Source organism: Arachis hypogaea, chromosome 12 (genome assembly GCF_003086295.3).
Source record: "Arachis hypogaea cultivar Tifrunner chromosome 12, arahy.Tifrunner.gnm2.J5K5, whole genome shotgun sequence".
Lineage (NCBI taxonomy): Eukaryota > Viridiplantae > Streptophyta > Magnoliopsida > Fabales > Fabaceae > Arachis > Arachis hypogaea.
The window spans coordinates 5,560,542-5,569,884 of NC_092047.1; positions in this window are offsets into that span (position 1 = coordinate 5,560,542).

Genomic DNA, 9,343 nt, shown 5'->3' on the forward strand with positions numbered 1-9,343 from the left:
AACACTCAAATTAATAAGTATATAATACCGATGTCTGAGTTCTCTTAAATAGTAATTTAGGAAATCTCGCTTATAAATAGAAGAAATGAACAAAAAAAATTCTAGAAGTTCCAATAAATATAATAAAATAAACTAAAATAAATTATTGCCTTATTTTTAATTTTTAAAATATTATATTTTTTAAAAATATTTTATTTCGTTCTATTTTAATTTTTTATTTTGTAAAAATTAAAATTTTTCTTCAAAATATACACTTTCTGCCATTATCTTCTTCTAGATAGTGACAACGTCGTAATTGGATGAAAATATTTTTAGTTTTGATCAAGGAATAAAAATAGAAAAAAAATAAATTTTGAATATTAAAAATAAAATTAAAATTTAACTCAACCGTTATAAACTAAAACAATATTATATACTATGATGAATTGAGTATAAATTTAAATAAGGAATCTATAGTGACTATTATTATAATGATTACAATGGATATATAATTTTAACAATCCGTAAAAAATAGGTTTAATTATTTTATTGACCTCTATAGTTTTATTAATTTGTAATTAAATTTTTATATATTTTTTAAGTTAGGTCTCTATATTATTATTATTTTTTATTTTGTAATTAGGTTTTTTTGTGTGTCAAAAATATTAAAATTAACGAAATATTTTTTTTAAAAAACATGTAGTCAAAGATCTAATTAGATTCTTAATTCTAGGTACTTTCAATTTGCGAAAAATATTCCATTAACTCTAATATTTTTAAATTGGCAAAGACTTAATTACAAAATTAAAAAAAGTATAAAGATCCAATTAAAAAAAATATATATAAAGACTTATTACAAATTTAGTAGAACTATAGGGGTCAATAGAATAATTAAATCTAAAAAATATTATTAAAATTAAGATCACAATTTTTTGTATTTTTATAATAAAATTTTACTTTTATTTTTCAAATTAAAAAATATTTTTAAATAATTAAAAAATATTATTTTAATTCTTAAAAACACTCAAATTTTTAAGTATTATCAAAATTATTTAACTACCATAATAATAGCCACTATGCACGTAATTTAAATTGTTGCTAACCGAGCAATAGGGTTTATATCTAGTTTCAATACACATAATTTAGATTTTATGATTAATCTTTATTTGATAATATATAATAATTATGTATCCTGATATACCCTTCTCATAAGGGCACCACTGAATTGATATTTTATCACATCAATATTTGATTTTGTTATATATATATGGTAAACCTTCCAAGAACGATTGTGACAATTAAGTTATCATCATATCCTGACTAAAAGTTAAAAAAATAAAGCACCATTAGCTTAGCTTCAAAACCATTCACTTAAATCATTTCATAATGATACATTGCATCTAAGAAAGCAAACGAGATGCCATAACCTTTTTAATTTATTGTTAAATTGCAAAAAGAAAGTGCTTTTCTCCGAAAGACCAAACATGCTCTTTATGGTTAAGTTTCGAGGAAAACGACAAATTAACAGTGTTAAACAAGAGACGATAACATTAAAAACGACAACAACATTTTGGTTCCTTCTTGTGCCGTTTCCTGTTGGAAAAGTGGGAAGGATGCTGTCGTTTTTGTTCATTATGTATCCAACCCATATTTCCTTCAACCACTGCAAACAAAACAACTTACAAGAAATTAAAATTAATCCTAAATTAGCTCTTAATTTTGCTATTTTGTAATTTATTCCAAATTTATTGTGGGACATATGTTTTCTTCATGCACTAGATAAATTAACTAAATAGAAGTGGCATATGTCATAAATTAAAATGACATATTTCAAAAGTTTAAATTGAGAAGAGAGAATACATTAACAATTATATATTTTTAACGATATTATGTCAACAACGTCACATATGATATATAGACTTTAAAAAAAAAAAAAAGTATATATAACAATGAAAAGAATTCGTGTATTGAGTTAAATTATATTAAACACTTCCATTATGAATTTATGATAATAAACTAATGAGTATTGTTCTATATTACATTTATGATGCGAATACTAGCTAGAGCATATCTAATTAGTACCACTTTTTAATTAATTAGTCTAGTAGAAAATACGATCATATAACTTTATCATATATCTTTTTTAATATGTTGGTAATCATAGATATTTTCTTGGACTATCCCATGTTGGTATGCCCAATATATCCTCAATATTCACTCTTTTCTGGATAGAGACTTTTGTCCAGACGTGATTTCTGATTTTTGAGTAAAGTATCATTTTTGTCCTTAATGTTTGGGGTAAGTTTTAAAGTTGTCTCTAACGTTTTAATCGTCCTATTTAAGTCCCTAACGTTTCAAAATTGACTCAATATTGTTCTGCCGTTAGGGATCCGTTAATAGAATTAACGACAAAACAAAATTGAGACGATTTTAAAACATTAGGGACTTAAATAGGATGAAAACGTTGGGGACAAAAATAATATATAAAAATAAATTTTAGTTTTATCCTTCAATAATATTAATTTTTTACTGTACATAGTATACAATTATTTTTTAATTACATCTAAGTAAATTACACTTAATCATATTACTTTCATTCTAAATAAATTTATTTTTTTATAATTTTACACTTAAAGTTATAAGTTAATATAAAAACATTTATTTAGAATTAAAGTAGTGTGATTAAGTGTAATTTACTTAGATGTAATTAAAAAATAATTGAATATTATATACAGTAAAAATTGATATTATTGAAGGATAAAATTAAAATTTATTTCTATGTATCGTTTTTGTCCCCAACATTTCGTTTTATTTAAGTTTCTAACGTTTTAAAATCGTCTCAATTTTGTCCCGCCGTCAATTTTGTTAACAGATCCCTAACGACAGGATAACATTGAGTTAATTTTAAAACGTTAAGACTTAAATAGGATTATTGAAATGTTAGAAACAACTTTGGAACTTACCCCAAACGTTGAGACAAAAAGATACTTTATTATTATTTTTTTTAATTTACCATCTATCCTAAGACTGTGATATATGTGTTGAGAACCTGAATTAGTTGATAGACCTCTTCTTTCTTTGTCCCTGTATATACAATCATCAACAAAGAGTAAGTGAGTTAAGGAAGGAGCTGTTGGGGTTAGCTTCACACCCTTAAAATAGAAAAAATTTCTAAGACAACAGTAAGTAGTGAGCAGCTCCATTTAAGAATTTGTCGTTAGCCAATAAGTTGCTGCATGTAGTAGATGGGATTCGATTCCCTATTATTTGCTTAAACGGATTAGTGAGCAAACCACTAAATCAACCTAACTTGGTTAAAAAAAGAGTAATCTAAATACTATTTACTATAATGCATAGACACTGGCACGGACACGGGACATGACACGACACGCGAATTTTAAAATCTTACATGATATGGGGACACGCATACATATAAAATATAAAGTATTTTTTAGATAAATCGTAATGATATTTTGATATTTTATTGATATTAAAATATAAATAAAATTTTTTAATTATTTTTAATGTCTTATTTTAATTATATCAAGTATTTAAAATAATTTTTTGTTTTAATAAATAGTAATATATACTATATCTAAATTTATTTTAAAAATATATGTTAAGAATAAGACAGGACACGTTGACACGTGATGGTATTTAAGTGTGTCCAGAGAAGAATTTTTTATTTTTTATTAAGACACGACGGTCGGACACAGCAGACACGCGTGTTAAACGAGTGTCGGTGAGTGTCGTGTCCGAAATGTGTCCGACACGCGGCACGACAACTCAACGAAGTGTTCGTGCTTCATAGGTGTTAGGTCTTATAATTAACTCTTTTTTTTTTTTTTTGGGTCTGCACTAAATAAATAGTGCCCCTAAGATATAGAAATGTTGTGGACTGGCTCAATAGACCTCCAACATAAGCCCACTAGGCCCAACATAGAGACTTTATAAAGTTCAGACCATACTAACAGACTTAATAAATGAAGTACCAAAACCCAAGAACAAAAAAACAATAATAAGGCCAACAAAACGAAAACACCAAAAACTAAAAAGTTCATACTTAGTACAAAGTACAGAAAAAGATAAGCAGTAAGTATAGAAAAATAAATATTAAGAAAAAAAAAAAGAAGCTAGAATTAACGAGGTTTAAATGTCGTGCTCTACTTTTGATTTTTAGTAGTAAAGTATATATTAATATATGCAAATTTCTTGATTAATTTTCTATCCACTCGTAAGGTGAATTTTAGGGTTAAAAATTAGTTGTTGACTTTTAGCGGACGAATTTTATTAAATTACTTGTTTTGAATTAAAAAAATAAAAAATAAAAAATAGGAGGTTTGACCGTGAAGGTTATGGTATCTGCACAATAGTAACAGTGAGCAATACTTCAAACACATTAATGAAAAGGCTGTTCTACATTAAATAAAAATTGTTGCTTAGTTCTTTATATTGAGATAGAGATGCTACTATATGATTAATGCAACATGGAATCATCAATCAATGCATAATAGTTGAAAAAGAGAGGGAGAGAAAAAATAAAAAATAAAAATGCACTCACTTCAAGAAAATTCCAACACTTAATACTGTGTATACTCAGAACAAGAGCAAGAGAGCTTCACTCACGAGAACGAAAACACTAAAACATAATCAATGCATGCACATTCTTACCTGTAAAGTAAAAATATACTGTTTAATTTTGTTCAAATTTTGTTGTTACTTTTACTTACCAAGTTAAAATAACAGGGTTTTTCTTCCTTTTCCTCACAAATATCAGTTCCTTTGTACGCTTGGAGAAAGTCTAGGAGGCCAGCAGATTTTGTGATTTGTAGCCATTAATAATATTTTTAATGGTGTGAGATTGCATTTAATGATGTAGAATCATTCAATTTTCTTTTAATGGTTAAGTGCTAGCCAGAATTTAACAAAAGTGCTGGCCTCCTAGCACTCCTCGTACGCTTGTTTCGGTGTGATTAACTTGTTGTAAAAAAAAATTTTCAATAATAAAAGTTTTTTTATTTTTTAATTTATTTGACAAAAATTTTAGTAGTAAAAATTAAAAAAAATATATTAGTTTAAAAATTTATAATTTATATCTTTTTTAAAAATTTTTTACTTAAAAAAAAAGATAATATAATAAATAAAAAAATATTTATATTGTTATACCCAAATATAATTGCTAAATAAAAAGATATTTTTACATAAGATATCCAAACATAAAATTATTTTTATTTTTTTAAAAAATATTTTAAAACAAATCACTTAAAAATTTTTTTTGTAAAAACTCATCCAAACAAATTCTATATATATGTCATAAAATTAATTATTTTTTCTAAAATTTTAAATTGATATAAAAAAAATTACGTAAATGATTTACGTTTTTTTCTACAAGAGCCTCTTTTAAATTTGTGTAAATTTTTGCCATCAAAATTTCTAAAAGTAACAAGAATAAAAACCTGAAATACAAAACAATACAGAAAATCTTGGACGAATCAAGATGCTCTTCCATGCCAAGAATTTGATATGTGAAAAGAGCTAACAAGGTGTGTCCATATGGTGAAATTTGTTTCAACATGAGAGATAAAAAAAATTTAATTTGACTTTAGATACTATATCATAAAATCACTTCTCTTAAAAATTTAAATTAAAATAAAAAAACACGTGAATAACTATGACTTTAATTTATTTGGTCAGCATCATCTGTGACATTCAATAATAGACATAATGTTCGTTCCATCAACATTGTCTCAAACATGCACTACGTAGTACTTTAATTTGTTTCTATTGTATGAGAAACAGAGAAGCCTCTCATTCTATCAACTTTACAAGATCCCATCTTTTTTTATTCTAGTTTCTAGTTAACTACAAGAAAAATAGTCTTTAGCTATGGTTAAAACTATGATCAAAACTGTTAAAATTTTTATTCTAATTGTGGTCCAATTTGTTAATATAAAAATTAGTTTGGGTGGTATTATAATTATTTATTATTATATTGACAGTTGATCTGTTCTTTGATGGAAAGAACACGACTGTTCATCATAAATTTTATAAAATTTGGGTCCTCAATTCTGATCATAAGAACAAAAAAAATACACCTTGATTCTATCTGACTCTCTGTGATTCAAGAATTGAAAGTTTTAAATTAAATCAAAGAATTTATTGACAATGGCTGGAGGTACGTAAATTAATGGTTTTATAAAGAAATCTAACAAAAACTTGAAAAAAGCATGGTTAACATAAATTTGCCATGGTTAGAGCAATGTAGTTTAGTAGGCTATTACTTTTTATAATTTAGGATAAAGTATATTTTTTATTCTTAATGTTTGTAATCTTTTTAAAATATCCTAATATTTTGTTGTATTTAATTTTGTCCATAATATTTTCGATTTGTGTCAAAATTATTCTTGAATGTTAATTTTATGTGAAATGTTAGAGACAAAATTAAAAATTTATAGAAATAATTTTGACACAAATCAAAAAAATTAGAAATAAAATTGAATTAATGAAAGTCGTTAATAATAAACTTGAATAAAATTAAATATTAATGATATTTTTAAAAAAAAAGTGGGATAAAAAAGAATATATTTTAATTTATCCTATATTTAACACAATTTTGAGTGTTTTAACCACGGTTTTTAGAACGCTGAAGATCTTTACCTAGTCATGATTAATATTTGATTAACTACAGATGAAGTAAAAGAAAAGAGGTTAGATCTAGGGTTAAAAAAAGACAATGAAGACGAAAATTATGTGTGTGTTTATTGTAGGGTATCAAAATTAAATATTATTTTTTCCCTTTATAACTAATGAAAACAAATTTTAGTCTTTTAGTCTAATAATAAAATTGTTTATTTCAAAAATGTAAACTATATTTTTTTTTATTATAGACGATATTCTAATATCATATTATATAACTATTTATTTACAAAACTTCGACCCTCATATAAATAATTATATATTTGTCACAGCTAATTATTAGTAATAAAATTGATATGTCTAGACTTACAAGTTGTTTATCGGTTTTTGTTAAGTGTGTTTTCCAAGGATACTAGTGGAAAAATCTCTTAGCTGAATTTCTCTAGAGAAAAAAAAAAAGAAAATAAAATACTTAAGCTATAAACATATCAAAACATAAAAGTAATATGTAATAATTAGAATAGAGTTTATGTTTTTTATTTTCCTTAAAATAGAGTTTAATAATTTTTTGTTTTGGACATACAACTCACACACACGTGCTCACACACACTCTAGTCATCAAACTGTTTGGTATCTTAAAAAGATTAACTAAAAATAATTAAAAGTTGTCTTATTTAATATTTATTAATTTTAATAACAATTAATGAATATCTAATAAAGTAAATTCTGACTTTTTTTTTTTTTTTCTACTAAAGATTTTTTATCATTGTTTCTACTAAAATTTGAATTCGGATATACAATTTACGAGGCTTATAAATTGTTTACTAACCTCAGAGTCTCGCCACGAATAAAATTTGTTTAAGAAACCACTTGATGCTAAAACAAAAAAGCGGCTTTGATAGTTAATTTTAGAGAAAAACCTAAAATACCCCCTGACAATTATCTCAAAAGACAACGAGGTCTTTGACAAAAAAAAAATACCAATCCAGCCCCTGAGACAAAAAAAATACCAACCGGCCTTGAGATTTACTTTTATAGGACTGATTAGCTCCTGTGCCAAAAAAAATTAATGTTATTTTTTTTGCACAGGAGCTAATCAGTCCTAAAAAAAAGATCAGGGGTTGGGTGTTTTTTTTTCGAGAGCCTCGTTGTCCTTTCGAGATAATTGTCAGGGTCGGATGGAGTATTTACTCTTAATTTTAATTAATATACATTATATATTTTCTATAATTAAATTATTAAATAAAATTATTGAAACACTAATATTTTGAGGTATAGTGCTTATTGTTGAAACACATAAATGATTTTTTAGTGGTGATTGTTGAAGGAAACTGTGACATAGTGCTGAAACAGTTCTCACTGAAGAAAAAAAAGGATTGATGGAACATTATAGATGGATGGTAAAATCACATAGGTCAATTCCATGGAAGACAGTGATTAAGATGTGGTTCAAAAGGGTTCTGTTTTTCAGTTTTCTCTCTCTCCTCCCTTATTTCCTGCTATGCTTCCTTTCTTCTCAGAAGATAACATAACACTTTCTTAAAAATTTTATTTATTTATGGATAGATATAATTCTTCTGGTGTTTATTTTTATTAATTCAATTTAAAAAAAATAATTTTATGATATAGAATAAAAATTTATATAACCTAAAAATTTAGAATTCGATCATTGTTGATAAAAAAATTTTAATATAAGACAAATAAAATTTACGTAAATTCGGAAGAGACTTGTGTATAAAAGAAAGTACAAAAAATATTAATTTATGTACCTTTTTAAATCAGTTTAAATTTTTAAAATAAGTAATTTTATAACAATATAAAAATAAATATATCAAATAATATCATTGTAACTTTATTAGTTATACTATGTATAAATTCTTATAGGATACATTTATAAAATTAGTCCATAATAATATTTATACCGAATCCAGTGTCCATAAGTTTTCTATTAAGAAAAAAAAAAAACACTTATTATTTTGGTACATACATTTGGATCACATATATTAATATAATGCCAGTTATTTAAAAAAATCAGAATACATAAAAATTAGAATATATAAAAAATATACTAACAAATATTCAACAATACAACAATTATATGCAAAATTATACTAGCAAGAATAGTAGAATACACACACTAGCTAGTTATTTGATCCTTCAAAAATCACATAATATTAATTTAGACCCTAAAATATTTGTTATATCAATAATTTAATGTCAAAATACATGTGACTCTTATTTAATTGTCTAATCTTTTAGAATATATATATATATAACACCAAATAAATCAATGACATGAACAAAAAAATCAAATACATATCATAAGCATAAACATATATATTCCTTTCAAACATATAAAATTAAACAATACTAGATTGTAAACTTTAGAGAAAATCTATGCTTTAGAAAAATGAACTATGGACAAGCTAAGGTCAATAAATATAGTCCTTTAAGACTAGACTTATAGGGCGTAACTTGAACAAAATATAACTAAATGGACCCATAATAATGGTAACTAAACACACCATGATTAGAAGACAATAAAATCATTCACTTTAATCATTGAGAGACCAGTTTAATCATCTAACTTTAATAATTGAAACTTCTATGTAAAGGAACTATATGAAACTACCTTAGGAGATTATTATGCCTATAACTTAGGCCTGAATAATGTCAATGTTTAGCCATGACAAATATCTTTGTATTTAGATTTAAAATTGACTCTAGT